The 19,097-nt window shown below is 37.9% G+C and overlaps 1 protein-coding gene across 16 annotated transcripts in view; it reads right to left on the minus strand.

Moving 5' to 3' along the window:
* LOC105468864 (phosphatidylinositol binding clathrin assembly protein) overlaps positions 1–19,097 on the minus strand; it is a 112,850-nt gene that overhangs the window by 75,327 nt on the left and 18,426 nt on the right. The window lies entirely within an intron of this gene.

Here is a 19,097-nt window from a genome sequence, read left to right on the forward strand (position 1 = left end):
GCATACAAACAGGCAAAAGATTTAACACAAAGTGGAGCAGCAATAGATAGTTTGGAGATGTTGTTAAAAATCTCTCAATTAAGAGCAATAGAGACTACCATAATCTACCTAGGAAGCAGGGTACCAACTAGAATCACATAAATGATTGACAATACCAAAAAATAAATCAAACTCCCTCAGGATATAATTAACTCTCAAGTACTTTGGTCATCTCAAAATGAATTGTTGCAAGGTTTTGAGGAAGCTTCCATTTCCTTACTACTTAAAAACTCTCCGTTAAATTACTGGTATTATTCATCTCTTTAAAATTTAACATTTTTCTTTAAATAAAGCTTATTTAAAGAAATCATCCATACAGAAGAATGAACAACATGAAGATCAAACTACCTTTATGAACATCCACCCTAGAATGCTGTCTTTGCAACAGGAAGATAACAGGGCAGAGATCTGGTCTGTAATTGAGTTGGATCTCAGTTTGTTCATACAAAATATTTATCCTCCTTCTCTCCCCTCAGTTCTATTGAATTAGCTCAGATCGGTTGATAACTAGGTAATACTGAGAACAAAACTGGAAAAAAAGATTCTTAATAAAACTTAAGAAGAGTAACCTACAATCTGTTTAAGAGATACTATTGGTAAACTCAATGAAGAAAATGTAAAATAGGATGGGTGCAGTGGCTCACCCCTGTAATCCCAGTACTTTGGGAAGCTGGGGGGGGTGTATCACCTGAGATCAGGAGTTCGAGACCAGCCTGGCTAACATGCTGAAACCCCATCTTTACTAATAATAAAAAATAAAATTAGCTGGGCTTGGTGGCGGGCATGGGTAATCCCAGCTACTCAGGAGGCTGAGGTAGGAGAATTGCTTGAACCTGGGAGGCGGAGGTTGCACTGAGCGAAGATAGTACCAGTGCACTCCAGTCTGGGGGACAGAGTGAGACTCCGCCTCAATAAAAAAATGTAATATAGTATAATCCAATTTAGAGATATAACAGAGGAGAAAACCAAGAAATGAGTTGTCTTACTTTTAAAATACATATAAAATATAATGTATAAATGTCTCAGCTATAACTACAACAAAGGGAAAAAAGTTATTCATGACTCATTAATTTGTTCACTTTTAATCTCGATTGTATGATTAAATATGAATTCAAATGATCTAACTTGGCCTTGATTGCTAGCAAGAAATGACAATGTAACTATGAACATTTACTTAAAATTTTTCCTTTACTAGGTCCAATTATTATGCAAGTTAATATTTGATAAACACAAGCATTTTAGATAAGCAGCTACCATGGCCAATATTGCTTAAAGAACAAAGAACAAAGCAGTCAAACAGAGTGCCCGTGGAACAGCAGAATGACACAACGCTTTCACAATTCAGACTATTTGCAACAAAAATGAAACAGTAAATCCAACTTGAATATGCATGCTTCAACTTCTGAGAGTAAAAAATGGAATTTAATCTCTGCCTTCTCTAGATTTTCATAGCACTTTATAACCAGCCTATGGCACTGAACATATTACACTAGACTTCAGTTTCAATGACAGTACTTGATACACACACACACACAATTTAATACTATATACTGCATGGCACATGATGTGTGTGTATATATACTGTACTATATATTTACAAAACGTATGTGTATGTATACATACATATATCCATACTATATTCCCTTTGTGACCTGTTCTTCCCCCCACTGTATCACTGCCATCTTCTTTGCAATGCCTCCCATATGCCAAGCACTATTATTCAGGTGTTTCGTACTGTTGTTCCTTCTGCCTAGAATTCTCTTCTGCTAGATACCTATGCTGCTTGCTCCCGTCACTTTCATAGATATTTGCTAAAGTGTCACCATATTAGATAAACTTCCCTGAATACGCAAAATAACAGAGCCTTGGGCATTCCCCTACCTCTAAACCCTCATTGTCCCCCTTACTCTGCTTATTTCTCTCCAAAGTATTTATTACCATCAAACTCATCTTAATTTATTTAATGTCTTTCTCTCTCAGTTAAAACGTTGTTAAGTTCCATGTGGGCAGGACTTTTTTGTTCTCAGCTCTATCCCCAAAGACCTATAGAACAGTGCCTCAAATACAATGATTAGTCACATTTTTTAAGACATTCATTTTGGTATGCATATGGGTACTCTTAACATGCTTTTTTAAAAAGCATCTAAGATTGTGTCCTTAAAAGTTAAATCAACATCTTACAACTATCTGTACAACCTGCTGTTCCCAAAAGGTTGAAAAACAAAGCTAAGCCCAATACATGTGCAAATTTTCAAATTTCAAATTAAAAGAGGATCTAATAAATGAAGGTTTTTACTATAATGCTTATTAAAAACTATAGTATGCTTTAGTATTGATCACAGAAAAACTGGAGTTATTCTGAAGGATACCTCCAGAAGCTCAAAACAAAAAAAAATTCTTCACACATAATAAAACAGGAAAAATGAAGTAAGAATTCACACTGAGATTACGAATCCAGAACAGACCAAATGTAAAACCAAAGTTATGCAAATATTACAGGTGTGGTGGGGAGGATATTGAATAAAACTAGCAGTATATACTTTCTCACAGTATTTAACTCAGCCATTTTCTCCATACAGTAATTTTTCATCTGTAAAATGTTTCTAATACAATAATACCCTGAAAATGCTTTCAAGTTTGAGCTCCAAGTCAGGAAGGAAAATATTCTTCCCACCTCTGACTAACCAAAAGTAAACTGTTCCAAACAAAAGTTAACACTTATCATGGGACTCTCAATAGTTACTGCTTTTCCCACTCTCAATCCAGAAGATACTATTTCTTAAAAAGCAAAAACTGTAAAAATTTCCCTTGCCAACTAATAAGTTACCAAAATGAGGACAGATCTTGTATTTTCTTTTCATTATTTATGTCAAGAATACAAAAACTGAAGTACCTTCTTGAATATTCATTATTAACAATTTCTGAATCCCACACACACTAAAAAAAAAAAAAAAAAAAAAACAAGTACCACATGGTACGTAGGTTCTTTGCTTTAAGTATGAGTGAGAATTTACAAAGATTTCCAATATTTAAGGGATGAAGACAATAGGCCTAAAAATAAGCCTACCATAGAAATGACAATCACTTTTCCATGTAGAGAAAGCAGAAGGAACCAATACCCACCATACAAACATAAATGCTCTCACTTTTGTTATTTCACACGCTCCTTCAACAAACAATGACTGAGGTAGATAAAGCTGATGTTAACTGTATTTACATAGGCAAGGTCACAGAAGCTAAATGACAGATTAATGACTAGAATTAAATTTTTGCTAAGGATAAGGATCCATTAAAACATACACCAAGTAAATGCTCAACCAGCCAATTTAATACATGTTCTCAGTTGAAAACGAATTAAAAACAAAAACAATAGAAAAACAGTGAAATGCAAAACAATATTTTTGTATTCTGGGGAAGTCTTTTTTCTTTCTTTTTAACAAAGTACAAAAAATTTAGAAGTAAGCAATTACCAAATGGTTTCATTAATCTTACAATCATATTCCTAGTGTAGGCCTTTACAAACTCTCCCACCAGGCAGAATTCACCAACTTCAGCCTATATAGATGTCCCCAGGCAGAGTTCATCAACTTCAGAAACTTAAATTAGGACACTCAGGGTTCACTTCTACAGTCAGTCAGGCAACCCAGCCAGTGGCCTGTGCCATTAGAATGCAGAGTTCTCAAGTTTCCATCTAAACAGAAACTCACTAGGCTACACCAAAACCACACTGATACCCAAATAAGATTTTCTAAAAAAGAAGCCTGGCTTAAATCAGTATTTGTTTGTTTTTAAATCAACATACCACAATCATTCAGCCAAACACAGTAATACATATAAAATTTAGTAATCCCTTTCAAAAAGGTCATTTTGAAAGATACCTTTTTTTAACAACTGCCCTCATAAATCTACAACCTAAAATTGATTTATTCAGTCATCTAGAAAATTGGAGATACGGCTGGGCGTGGTGGCTCACGTCTGTAAACCCAGCACTTTGGGAGGCCGAGGCGGGCGGATTACCTGAGGTCAGGAGTTCCAGACCAGCCTGGCCAACATGGTTTTTTTTAGTCTTTACTAAAAAAAACCACAAAAATTAGCAGGGCATGGTGGCACGTGCCCGTAATCCCAGCTACTTGGGAGGCTGAGGCAGGAGAAGTGCTTGAGTCTGGGAGGTGGAGGTTGCAGTGAGCTGAGATCGTGCCACTGCACTCCAGCCTGGCCTACAGAGTGAGACTCTGTCTCAAAAAAAAAAAAAAAAAAAAGAAAGAAAGAAAAAGAAAATTGAAGATAAAATTAATTTTGAAGGCAAAGAAATTAACTGGTTAAACAAATTTTGCTTCACTTATCAAATCTTTGTAATTTTTCCTTGGTGGGAGTAGAAACAAAAAGAATATTCATCAATAAATAGTAACCAGAGGATAAGAAACTTTTATATGAAGTATCAGCAAAAAATTTTTTTTCATATAGCAAAATTGTTTTAAGTATTTCAAAACTATGCAAGTTGAAATTAGACATAGGCTAATCAAAGTTAAACACAGGCAAATCTGCCTAGTCTTAAGTGTCAAATGTCTAGGAAATGCAATGAACAATCTTATTTCTTACTCCAATTAGCTGTGAAAGGGATCACAAAATATGGTCCAAATTAAGATGTAACTGTTAAAATTTTATTTGTAAAGTTTATGGGGTCTTCTGTGAGAAACACAATGTTATATTTTTATATAACTTCCAGTAGAATTAACTCAAAACTATGCTCTTCATAGGCTTACACCTTAAGAAATCTAACCAACATATTAAGTGGACTTTAATAACTGGGGAAATACTCCTAAAGGCAGAATATGGAATGCTGAGTACAATGACAAAGACTGACAAGATAATCAGATGGCTTTTGTAACAATACTAATGAAGCTAAGGGGCCTAATTCATAAACTAAGTGGACATATCCAAGAGTGAAGAGTTAATCGAATGACACTACAGTCTGACCATGAGATACTATGAGGCCAATGAATGCATGGCACAAAAAATAAAAGCTGTCAGGAGAAAATGTTCACCACATATTAAGTCAAAAGTCATAGCAAAGAAAAATACACAGTACAATTCCATTTTTTAAAACTGTATGTGTGAGGATAGGCATTGTGGTTCATGCCTGTAATCCCAGTGCTTTGGGAAGCGAGGTAAGATGATTGCTTGAGGTTAGGAGTTTGAGACGTTTGAGACAAGTCTAAGCAACATAGGGAGATCCTCAACAACAACAAAAAAATAAATAAAATAAAATAATTTTTTTTGAGATGGAGTCTCGCTCTGTAGCCAGGCTGGAGAGCATGCAACCTCTGCCTCCCAGGTTCAAGCGATTATCCTGCCTCAGCCTCCTGAGCAGTTGGGACTACAGGGGCGCACTACCACACCCAGCTAACTTTCGTATTTTTAGTAGAGACAGGATTTCACCATGTTGGCCAGGATGGTCTCCATCTCTTGACCTCGTGCTCTACCCGCCTCGGCCTCCCAAAGGGCTGGGATTACAGGCGTGAGCCACAGCACCCAGCTAAAAAAAAAAATTTTTTTTTTGAGACGGAGTCTACTCCATCGCCCAGGCTGGAGTGCAGTGGCACGATCTCGGCTCACTGCCACCTCTGCCACCCAGGTTCAAGCAATTCTCCTGCCTCAGCCTCCCAAGTAGCTGGGATTACAGGCAACTGCCACTGTGCCCAGCTAACTTTTGCATTTTTAGTAGAGACGGAGTTTCACCATCTTGGCCGAGCTCCTGACCTTGTGATCCACCTGCCTTGGCCTCCCAAAGTGCTGGGATTACAGGCGTGAGCTACCGCACCCAGCCCCAAAATTTCTTTTTAAATTAGCGCTTGTAGTGGAGGTTGAGGCGGGAGGCGGGAGGCGGGGGGATAGCTTGAGCCTAAGAGTTAAAGGTTACAGTGAACTGTGATCACGACATTGCACTCCAACTTGGACAACACAGCAAGACCTTGTCTAAAAAAAAAAAGTTGTACATGTGTAATATTTTCTTGTATATACTGTATTTGACCAAATACAAGGTGATGCATAAAGAATTGAACACTTCCAAAATGATTCAGCAACTATGTCATATATGAAGAGTTAGTGAAAAATAATTTATAAAGGAACTATAAGTTACTTCCATAAACTAATCTCAGTACCTCTCATATCACATAGCACACACCAATTCTGTATTGTAATTTATCCCACACCCTTTAGAACATCATCATGATCAACACAGAAAGGAGAGCCATGACACATTCTTTATCTCCTCAAGGATGTGAGGAAGAGGTAGTACAAGAATAAGAGTTGCTGGGCCGGGCGTGGAGGCTTACGCCTATAATCCCAACACTGTGGAAGGCTGAGGCGGGCAGATCACTTGAGGTCAGGAGTTCGAGACCAGCCTGGCCAATATGGTGAAACCCGTCTCTACTAAAAACACAAAAATTAGCCAGGTGTGGTGGCACACACTTGTAATCCCAGCTACTTGGGAGGCTGAGACAGGAGAATCGCTTGAACCCAGGAGGCGGAGGTTGAAGGGAGCTGAGATTACAGCCATAGCAATCCAGCCTGGGCAACAGAGCAAGACTCCATCAGAAAAAAATTAAACAAACAAAAAAAAAGAATAAGACTTGCATGGTAAAGTAGCTGAGAATTTGGCAGCCACTGTGTCAGAAGTAGGTCAGTATTTTGAACACAAGTTCAATCTCTCACAATGGTAAATGAGCCTTAAGGAATCTCCAGACCCCACACTCAAAGTAAGTCAAAGTCCTGGCCAGGCAGGATGGCTCACATCTGGAATCCCAGTACTTTGGGAGATCGAGGCGGGTAGATCACGAGGTCAGGAGTTCAAGACCAGCCTGGCCAAGATGGTGAAATCCCATCTCTACCAAAAATACAAAAATTAGACAAGCGTGGTGGCGGGCGCCTGTAATCCCAGCTACTTGGGAAGCTGACGCAGAGAACTGCTTGAGCCCAGGAGGCGGAGGTCGCAGTGAGCTGAGATCGCACCACGGCACTCTAGTCTGGGCAACAGAGCGAGACTCCATCTCGGGAGTGGGGGAAGGTAAGTCAAAGTCCTATCTTAACGTATAAATAAAAACCCGGGTGCAGTGGCTCATGCTTATAATCCCAGTATGTTGGGGGCCAAGGAGGGTGGATCACTCAAGGTCAGGAGTTTGAGACCAGCCTGGCCAACATGGTGAAACCCCATCTCTAATAAAAATACAAAAATTAGCTGGACGTGGTGACACATGACTGTAATCCCAACTACTTGGGAGGTTGAGGCAGGAGAATAACTTGAACCTGGGAGGCAGAGGTTGTGGTGAGCCAAGATCACACCACTGCACTCTAGTCTGGGCAACAGAGTTAGACTCCATCTCAAAAAAAAAAAAAAAGTGCAGCTGTAGGAAAAAAATCAGTGTATTAGCACAACTAGATATGCTATTTCTGTCACCGTGTTCTTAGCAACATGAATGGACTAAGATTCACACACGTAAAAATCAGAAAATGTAAAAATAGAGTAGAACATGGTGACATGCACCTGTAGTAAGCTACTTGGAAGGCTGACAGGAGGATCCCTTGAGCCCAGGAGTTCAAGGCTGCAATGTACTATAATCATGCCTGTGAACGGCCACTGCACTCCAGCCTGGGAAACACAGTGAAATTCTGTGTCTATAAAAAATAAATTTAAATAAATTAAAAAAGGCAACCCTCTCCCCACCAGAAATGTAAAAATAATTCTACCATTTGTAAAACTGCCAGGTAAAATGAGAGCACTTTCCCACTCCAAAAACTATTCAACAGAAAAACTGCCCTAAGTCTTCACAAATCATCTCATTATCTGATCTGTGTATTTTAACAAAGTTCCTTCTAAAGAAGATAACCTGAAAAGACCTCCATCAATGCTAGTTTCAGGTGCTTATGAAGAAATAAAAAATTTAACAGATGTAAGTATTCCTGGGGATATATACCACATAATTGCATAATTGTGTTGGGTGTCTTCAGAACACTTTAAAAAACAACAAAATAAACTTATGTTGCAGAGATCAGAAATACACATGAGGAACGAAAGAAACAAACTGTCAGTGTTACAAGAATGGATGGTGATACCCTGTGAAAAAATTTCTAATGTAAATTAGATCTTACACAAAAGGAAAGAGGTTATATAACTTTAAAAAGGGGGTTGTGGATGACCAAAAAACACAAAATATCCAAGATATGCACGAATATAAAATGAGTCAAATGTTATGTGGTGAGGTATATATGAATCAGGAAAAGAAATCACTATTTTAAAATCATAGATTACTTTTCTAATAATTTTTTTAAAATTTATTTATTTTTATGGAGACGTGGTCTCCCTTTGTTGCCCAGGCTAGTTTCGAACTCCTGGGCTCAAGGGATCCTCCTGCCTCGGCCTCCCAAAGTGCTGGGATTACTACAGATGTGAGCCATCGCACTCAGCCAGATTACTTTTTATAGTAATTTTTCATATATATTCTCACTAGTGAGTTTCAATATTACGAGGCTGACTGCTTCATCTATATCCCTAACATTTATATATTTAAATAGGTAAAATAAATAAAACTTGAGGGGCTGTCAATGTCTCAGTGGGAAGATGCGGGCTTGCTTTATATTTGGGGTTACCTTACATTCAGGTACATACAGTGTATGTGTATATATGTTTAAGTGTGTGTATATATTCCAAAATGCTTAAAGTGAGACAAAGGATGAAGCCACACACTTTCAGAGCTATCCCTTTTGCTGGAAATGACCTGCATACAGTTCAAACCAACAACTGACTGATTCACCTACTGATGCCAAATACCTAGATATACAAAGCTGAGAAGAAGCAAAATTTCTTCCCTACGAAACTGAGGTCTTTGGGGGTAAAGATACAGCCTCACAATACGTTGTGGTGATTGTAATCTGTATGTATAAGATTCAGAGATGGAAAAAAGAGCAGGTGATTATTTTGGAAGGGAAAGCAAATTTTCCCTGGTTTCAATTTCATACTCTCTTAACTCATCATAAAACAGTTACAGCACTTTTCACACTTCATTACAATTACTAGCTCATATATCAGTCTCTCCCATGAGAGAGCTCACTAAAGGCAGTACCATGTCTTCTTCATCCTCAAATTGCCAGCACCTAGCAGGGTACACCTTAAATATTTATTAAATGAATCCTAATAAATTAAATTTAACTTAGAAGACATCTGTAGAAAGCAACAATATTCTATTTAGTCTATGCTTTAGTGCAGCGATAATTCAGAAAAAAAAAATTAGCCATCTAGAGAGTAGCATAATTGTTTTTTCAAGTTTATACCACCCCATATTCCTCCTCCTGCCACTATAGTGATATGATGAACTGCCTCAATAAAAAGCCTCTACTTCAAGAACAGAACACAGAAGAGATTTTTTAAAAGGTATTTTCCTGGCAGAGAAAGGACTGACATCCTTTTTATTTGTGGCACAGGAAAGATGAGGAACTGAAAAGGGAATATGTAGAGAAGAACGAATTCAGATACAGCTGGGTACACAAAGCAAACCCCTAAGATACTACATATTAATATATGTCTGAAATTTAGACTCTTAAGTCATGGCTGAACCCAAGTCAAATTTACTGAACTGTCCAAACTTTAATTTTAAAAGTGCAAACTAAATTGTTTTAAATGAAGTCATTATGTAATTGCTCTAAAATTTTAATCAACACTGAAAACATATTTTTCAAATTAGTTCAATCTACTGTCTCTTAAAATTATTTTTCATTTGTCTCTTTACCCACTGATGTCATAAATACAAAAACTCTTAGAACAAAAGTGGAAAGTTTAAGTCATGAAAATGCTCTATATAAAAACGTACTCTTGGGATGCTCTCGACTTCACTGCCACTGACTTGTATTTTCAAGTGAAAGAGTTGTTCATCACCACTCCTCTGATTATCAACATGTTTTAAATTACTACACAAGCCTTCTTTAATATAAAAAAGTGTAAACCTAGAGCTTTCCCTTGGCATTCTGGTAGACTCTGCATTCCTACCACTAGATGGCAGACTGTACAGAGGAACGATAGGACCTTGGTAGGAACACAGATGCATTCAGGCTCATCTGTATTCCACATCCTTAAATCTGAGCTTGCTTAGGATTCCATTCTAGTACTCAGGTAAGTTGGTGATTTTCAAAACTAGATACCTTAGGCCCATCCTAGATTCCAAATAAGGATTACTGTAAAGGATGAAGAAAATCATATTTTGGTAAGCACCACCTCAAATATTTATTACTTCTATGTCACTTTTTAATTTATCAGAAATGCAAGACAATAAAAAGCTACTTAATGGAATAAAAACTCATCACTTAATATAAGAATTAAAAATTTTATTTAAACTGAAGAAAGCAAAACGAAAGCATTAGTGCTCCAACATGAAAAAATAACATATCCATGGTATAAATTACATTCTGTTCTTTGAAGATCTTAAGTTTCACAATGACAACCCCACCTATAAGAAAGAAAACATATTAAGTATCAAGTAGTTTAAGAACAAATGCCAAAATTACAAACACTTTTTTGTATTACATGCTAAGAACTTAACTAATAGTTCATTAGCCCAGTTAAATATAATCAGGACTCTCAAAAAACAAAACAAAAAAAATCTAGTACTGGATCAGAAAAATACAGAAACCTCATTTCCTAAGCAAAACAAAAGTCAACTAATAATACACTGTGAGTACTACTTACCTCCACCAATGCTGTGAACCCAAGCAGGGTCCAGGGTGGGGGCAGAAAAATTCTCCTTTCTTTCCAACAAGGCAGGGAAAAAGAAATCAACAATTGAGAGGCTCTGCAAGTGCAGATCAGAGTACTATAAAGGAAAAAACATTATCTGAGGAGGTTAAAGGAATTGGGACTAAGTCTGGAGAAAAGTACGTTATTAGTTAGGAATGACCAACCGTCCTGGTTTTGCTAGAACAGTCCTGGTTCACACCCGTTGTCCCAATGTCCCATTTGGATAGTACACCCTCTCACTCTTAAAAGAGATCACCCAAGTTTGGATAACATATTACACATCACCTCAGTTATAAGCACCCTAATAAAAGTTTACATGTAGCTAAGAAATTAATACACTACCAGTAGCAGCTATTCACAGTGCATCTGCATTTTCCTTTTATGAGTGCTATATTCTGGTTCTTTCTCAGCCTCCTTAAAACACAAACACGCTTCTATTCTGCCTACTTTGTCCTCTAACCCCTCTACTCATGACCATTTTTTAACAATAATCTCTGCTCCTGTTTTTTTCACCCTGGGAAACTCATCTAATTTCTTAACCTCAAAGAAAATCTCTATGCAAATCATTCACGAACTTCTCAGAAAAATCAATCTAAGGTTTTCTGGGGGAGTTAGAGACATTAGAATTTTTCACCTGTGTCCAAAAACATCTCACATTCAAAAAACAAAAACACGGTCTCAACTGTAACCTAAATGTCCCATTTTTGTTTTAATCAATAACACTCATTCTCAACTTTGTTAAATTCTCAGGAATCCTGTCTCTTTGTAACTTCCACAATGTGTGACACAGCGCCTTAAACATGTGTTCACATGACAGTATAAATATTTGTGGATTTGTAAGTGAAACAAAGGCCCATTTCTCCACTCATAAGATCCAGGAGAGAGAAGGGTAACAGGGAAAAAGCCTTCCCTGTAGGTAGGTTAAAGTTATTCGTTAATAGCCAAACCCATGTCTAAAAATAAAGTAGGAATTCAGAAGATTCTTTTCATATCTTCTCTTAAAATGTTTAAATTCTGCCCAGTCACAGGGAATAATGGATTGCAGTTAGACTCTCTGCCAGAGTCTCCCTCACTCAGAAAACACAAGTTCCGTTCCACGTCCCCAATGCACATAGAACAATGAGAATCTTTATATTCTACCTTCATGAAGCTTTGCAAACCTCAGTAAGAAAAAACAGAAATCCCATTTATTCTAGTATTAACTGCATACTATAATATGCCAATAGTGTCTTAGGAGTTAGAAATATACAATAGTGGACAAAGTTTCTATTATCATCATGGAGCTTATATACTAATGGGAGGAATGTAATCAGTACACAAATGAACAAATATATGTCAGACGGTGGCAAGTGCTAAGAATTGCTTAGCTCTTGGGAGGGATGGAGCTATGTGTTTAGGGGAGGTTGCTAGGAAGGAGCCCCGCATAAAATGACTTTTGAGAATTATGGCAACAATGGTAGTATGTCACCAGTGGCCTGGAGGACTATGGAACTGACCATCATGATCAACTATCACCCTCCACATAGTGAGTAAGTGTGAAGGCCTCCCATTCATGCTATATCTCACATGTCTGCTCCACCCGTGCCAAACCAAAGACACATCAAACGGGACTGTCTCTTGGTAATTTTGCAAAGCCTCCAGTTTTACGTATATAGTACTAGAGACAGCAGAAATCTCATTTATTTATTCACATGCTTCACAATTAAAACAATCTCTTCACTTTAAGTGAGTCAAAATTACACCAGCCATTTATTACATCTGATTAAGTGACATACCTGTAGCTAGTAAGCATCTGAAGACCCTATAAGCCAGGAGCTCCCAACCCCCAGGCTGTGGACTGTTACTGGTTTGTGACCTGTTAGGAACTGGGCCACACAGTGGCTGGTGAGCTAGCAAGCATTTCTGCCTGAGCTCCAGATCAGTGGGGGCATTAGACTCTCACAGGAGCGTGGACCCTATTGTGAATTGCACATGCAAGAGATCTAGGTTGTGCACTCCTTATGAGAATCTAATGCCTGATGACCTGAGGTGGAACAGTTTCATCCCGAAACCATCCCTCCACACATCTCCTGCCAGTCTGTGGAAAATCTGTCTTCCATGAAACCACTCCTCTTGCCAAAAAGATTGGGGACCGCTACCGTAAGCCACTGAGTAACAAGTGAAAGTCATTTCTGAAAAGTCTTTTTTCAAACTGCTGGAAATCAACTGTAGTTATGGCGGATGTAGCACCAAATAATAACCTATCTACGTGGTTTAAAATTTTGAAATAATACTCTGTAAGTGGAAAATATTAGCTATTTTAATACATTATTAATATATCACTATAAAATAAAGCCATTAATAAATCACTACAAAATAAAGCCAAAGTTATTTTTCCTAATAAGTTTAATCTTAAGCCTTTAAGTTTCTACAAGAAGGAAAAATCACTAGGAGTATTCTACAAGAAGAAATAATCACCAGGACAAAAAATATCTCTATCCTCATACACCTCATAACCATACAATTGTTCTTACAAGATTCCTAGCAGGGTACAGTGGTATGCACCTGTAGTCCCAGCTACTCAGGAGGTCAGGTGGGTGGATCACTTCAGCCCAGGAGTTTGAGGCTGTAGTATCCAATGATGACAACTGTGAATAGCCACTGAACTCCAGCCTAGGCAACATAGTAAGGCCCTGTCTTGAAATTAAAAAAAAAAAAAAAAAAAAAAAAAGACTCCATATAACCCACATTCACCTATTTCTCAGCATTAAAAAGTCTGACTTCACTTCCTGACAAATGCCTTTCTTAAAGGGAATTATAAAATTTTATATAGATCTATATTTAGATAATATCCCATTTATTTTCAAAACCACATTCTATCTATGAATGGATATATGAAGAGTCTCCTAAATTTCTTAAAGAGTGTATCTTTATCTTGGCTTGTGTGAGAAAGTAATATAAATTTTAAGTGGTCTAGACAAGTTGGAAGGGAAATATAATCATCTTTCTCCCATCATTCTACAGTACCAATCTTTCACCAACTTTTTTTTTGCTATGATGCCAAAGGATCTTCAAATAAACCTTCTACCCAACTACTACTTTTCAAGTTAATCTCTTTAAACTTGACAAACACTGGAGAATGTTAACTCGTTTTTATTTTCATTCCTATATTAGATACCCTCCAGAGTGACTGGGATTGGCAGGTGTCTTGTCTTTAGCTCTTTCTATAAGATATTTCATTAAAGTTAATTTCCCCCATTAAAAATCTTCTGGCTCACATTTATTTGATAGTCTGTCCTAAGCGCTATTCATTTTCAATCTCTGCTTCAAATACTGATGATGAAGATTTTAACTTGCCATCACTGAAGTTCTGCTCTAGACCCTCCGGCTTCCATGCATGGTCCCATCCATTTCCATGTGCTACAACTGTACTGTAACAGGACTAAGCAACACATCAGAATGAGCAAAAAAATCTAGAATCAAATTCGAGATTCATGATTCACCATTGTGATTTCAGGCATGTTAATTAGTCACTCAGTTTCCATTTCAACATTTAAAAAACAGGATTGACACTTAAATTTTCACAACATCTTGGTTGAGTAAGGTAATATATTTAGGGTACTTTAAAAGTACCCTAAAGCTTTTAAAGCTTTAAAGCACCATTACAAATACTTTTATTTCTTTCTTACCATCATTTTGTATTCATGTTTTCCCTCATTTTAGGAGACAATTCCTCTATCACCTTTCCAATACAGCGTTATGAAAATACCTCAAACTCAATTACTGCTGCAAAACCTTCATTATCTAATGTCCAATTTCTTCATCAACTGGGAAGTGTTACCACAGATCCTTGCACTCAATCTTAAGAGTGGCAAAATCTTTATAATGCACATATGATTTCTTTCTTAATAAAGACAGGGCCTTGCTTTGTCACCCAGACTGAAGTAGCTGGGACTACAGGTACATGCCAGCACATTCAGCTAATTTTTAAATTTTCTATAGATACAAGGTCTCACTATGTTGCCCAGGTTGATCTCAACCTCCTGACCTTAAGTGATCCTCCCGCTTTGGCCACCCAAAGTGCTGGGAATACAGGCATGAGCCACTGTGCTTGGCCAAGATTTCTTTATACATTACAAAATTCGTTCACATCCTTAGTCTTCCAATTTAACAACATCCTTGTGCCAAGGCAAGGAATGCTGTTATAATATCTCCATTGTAAAAATTTAAATACTTGTCTAAAGTAGCACAAACTAGTGGCTGTGTTGGAACTACATTTTTCAAACAGTAACCTTTCCACTAGCGGGACAGATGAAGATACACATTCCCAACACACACACATTCTCCCCTCATTTCCATGTGGTCTGAGTGAGACTGGTTATCATTTTCTCTAATTATTCTAAACTCCACACATTTTCACAAATTCAGTGTTGTGTTTAGTTCTAAAAAATTTAATGCCTAGCATACACAGTAGGCCACCTCTTTTCTGGTTTAGTATATCCTCATTGGCATCATCATCTTCTTTGTGGCTACAATGAACTAAAGTTGACAGACTATGAGGAAAGAGACACATTATTCAACTCAAGTTCACAAGATGCGAAAGTTCTGGGCATTCCCCATCTCCGAATGACTCAAACTGCAAGCCTTAATTTATAAGCAAGCTTAAAGAAGCCAACAATGTCAGAAAACAAACTAAATCAACTCACCAGATTTTAGGTGAACAGGTCTTATATGATGTTATATAAGAAGAACCCAGAGCAATTTTCCAGTCATCTTTTGCCCTAGAGATTAATTACTATCAATTCTAAGTAATAGCAGAAGGGGTAAACTATATTAAAAGGGGCTTCAACAGTTAAAACACATTCTTGGTTAGTCATTAAGTTACGAAAACATAACTCTGATGAAGAAAGTCAAAGAAAAATCAATTCTAGATTAAGTCTATAAGCCCAAGGACAGGAAGCAACTTATTAGTAAGTTTCTCCCTTAAAAGGTTTCCAGCTTGGTGCAGTGGCTCATGCCTGTAATACCAGCACTTTGGGAAGCTGAGGTGGGCAGATCACCGGAGGTCAGGAGTTCGAGACCAGTCTGGCCAACAACGGGGTGAAACATCATCTCTACTAAAAATATAAAAAATTAGCCAGGCATGGTGGCGGGTACCTGTAATCCCAGCTACCTGGGAGGCTGAGGCAGGAGAATCTCTTGAACTCGGGAGGCAGAGGTTGCAGTGAGTCGAGATCACGCCACTGCACTACAGCCTGGGAAACAAGACCAAAACTCCGTTTAAAAAAAAAAAAAAAAAAAAAGGATTCCAATCTCCTGATGGGAAGAAATGGTTCTCTCCTTGCACTGCACCTTCATGCAGTCAAGGAGTATCTTAGTATTCCAAGCTGCTCTATAAATAGCTTTCTAACTTTGCTGCCAGTTGCAATTCTATAGCTAATTTTTAAGTTAGCACCTATGGCTTTTTTTCATTGCTAATGAGCTATATCAGGCAGTGTTTCTAGGATAGGCTAATCTATAGAAACCACTTGAAGATAGTGCCTTGATCCACTCTAGGTCACCAAGTCAAAATAATATTTTGCAAGAATACGATGAACAAAAATAAAAGAGGGTTTATACTCTATAAAGTCTAAGACTTTATATTAATACCCAACACAAATTCCAAACCTGATAACAAATACATAAATACATAGTTCTGTGAAGAAAAATTACTAAAGCTAATGTTAAGAAAAGAAAAACAGGCCAGGTTCAGTGGCTCACGCCTGTAATCCCAGCACTTTTGAGACTGAGGCGGGCAGATCACAAGATCAGGAAGTCCAGACCATCCTGGCCAACATGCTGAAACCCCGGCTCTACTAAAAATACAAAACTTAGCCGGGCATGGTGGCACATGCCTGTAATCTCAGCTACTCAGGAGGCTGAGGCAGGAGAATGGCTTGAACCTGGGAGGCAGAGGTTGAGGTGAGCCGAGATAGTGCCATTGCACTTCAGCCTGGGCAATAAGAGTGAAACTCGGTCTCAAAACAAAACAAAACAAAACAAAACAAAAATTACTGCCTGCTAAACTGTAACTTCTCAGTCATTAAACAGCTGGTTTTACTTCAAAAAGGAAATGTACAAATGGGAATAAGGATAATGTGGGTGTATCTTTCAATTCTGAAAATGGGAGGCAAAGTGACCACATAAAGAACAAATCAGAGGGCCGGGTGCAGAGGCTCACACCTGTAATCCCAGCACTTTGGAAGACCGAGGCGAGTGGATCACATGAGGCTAGGAGTTCAAGACCAGCCTGACCAATATGGCAAAAGCCTGTCTCTACTAAGTATACAAAAATTAGCCATGTATGGTGGGTGCATACCTATAATCCCAACCACTTGGGAGGCTGAGGCATGAGAATCACTGGAACCCAGTGCAGTGAGCTGAGATTGTGCCACTGCACTGCAGCCTGGGTGACAAAGCAAGCCTGTCTCAAAAAATAAAAAAATTAAAAAAAAGAACAAATCATCAGAACTTTACTCCAGTTCCATACCAAAAGATCAAATGCAACTATCCTGTTAACTTATTTTCTCTTGGATATTCAGCTTTAATACACAAATTTATTGCAGAGCAACCCACTCCATTTTGTACGTATCAATAAATCTTCAAACTGACCTTGTATCTCAAAGCCAGACAAATTCCCCCACGACAGCTCACCTGAAATAAAGCCAGTAACTGTTAATTAGTGAAATTCATTTTCTTTTCTTTTCTTTTTTTTGTCTGAGACACAGTCTCACTCTGTCGCCCAGGCTGGAGTGCAGTGGTGCGATCTCAGGGTTTCATCATGTTGGCCAGGCTGGTCTCGAACTCCTGACCTCAGGTGATCCACCCGCCTTGGCCTCCCAAAGTGCAGGGGTTACAGGCGTAAGGCACCGCGCCTGGCCTCTTTTCTACTCATCTAAGAGAAATGCTACCTTCCAAAATTCTGCCCCTCCCTTTCCAAAGATCCAATCTGAAGACAGATGAACTTAGAGAACTTAAAAATAAAAAAGTACCAACCATTAAAACTAGTTTGATAGGTAAAACTACATATCGGACACAACTAAAGATTATTCTAAACTACATCAGGCCAGGTGAGGTGGCTCACGCCTGTAATCCCAGCACTCTGGGAGGTCGAGGTGATTGGATCACCTGAGGTCAGGAGTTCAAGACCAACATGGCAAAACCCCATCTCTACTAAAAACAAAATACAAAAATTATTCAGGCGTAGTGGTGAGAACCTATAACCCCAGCTACTCAGGAGGCTGAGGCAGGATAATTGCCTTGAACCCGGGAGGTGGAGGTTGCAGTGAGCAGAGATTGTGCCACTGCACTCCAGCCTGGGCGACAGAGCAAGACTCTGTCTCAAAAAAAAAAAAAAAAAAAAAAAAAAGAACTGTATTAGTAAGTTGCTTAATTTCAAGTCACAAATGGCCAAAAAAAAGAAAAAAAAAGGCAAAAACAAAGTTCACCCTTTTTTGACAAATAACTCAAAACTAGATGTACATGTACTACAAGTAAAAGCAAACTTTTTTGGCTCTTAATGGTTGTCACTGGTGCACAAAAGGCTGTAAGCCAAAAACGTGTAAGCAATTATAGCCACAAAAACTGATACAGCCTTGACCTATTTCAGAGTTCTAATATTAAACAGATACATGCAATTCCCCATTCTACAATACATATACCCAGCATTCATATAATTTAAGAAACATAGTCCTTCCATCATGCAAATTAAATTAAGGATCCTGGCAACAATAATAATGTTTATATTTCTGTTTCTAAAGAATTAAAATTAAGAGACAAAAATAAGGTAAAGCAATTACTCATCAATCCATCACTTAATAATTTTAAAATTATGTCACTGTGGTAGAACATAAAGAAATGGTGATGGATCAGTGATGCTCCTTATACACCCTCAACTGATCCCCCTAATGTGAACAATACTCAACACATACAAGACAATTTTTAATAAAGGTAGAAACTCCCTTTTTTTTAACATCCAAGATACACACTGGAAAAACATTAGTTTTATCATTATTATTATTATTTTCATGTGATAGTGGTCTTGCTATGTTGTACAAGGTGGCTTCGAACTACTGGCCTCAAGAAATACTGCCACCTCAGCCACCTGAGTAGCTGGGACTACAAGGATGCACCACCGCACCCAGCTGAAAATTCACACTTTTGTTGCCCATTTCCTCCTAAAACAAAAATCACATAAGACAATGCCACCTATTCCTACCAATGATAAGGTATGCAAATTCAAACTGTTTTTCAAATC

The sequence above is a fragment of the Macaca nemestrina genome, chromosome 12 (assembly GCF_043159975.1).
Source record: "Macaca nemestrina isolate mMacNem1 chromosome 12, mMacNem.hap1, whole genome shotgun sequence".
In the NCBI taxonomy this organism is placed as follows: Eukaryota; Metazoa; Chordata; class Mammalia; order Primates; family Cercopithecidae; genus Macaca; species Macaca nemestrina.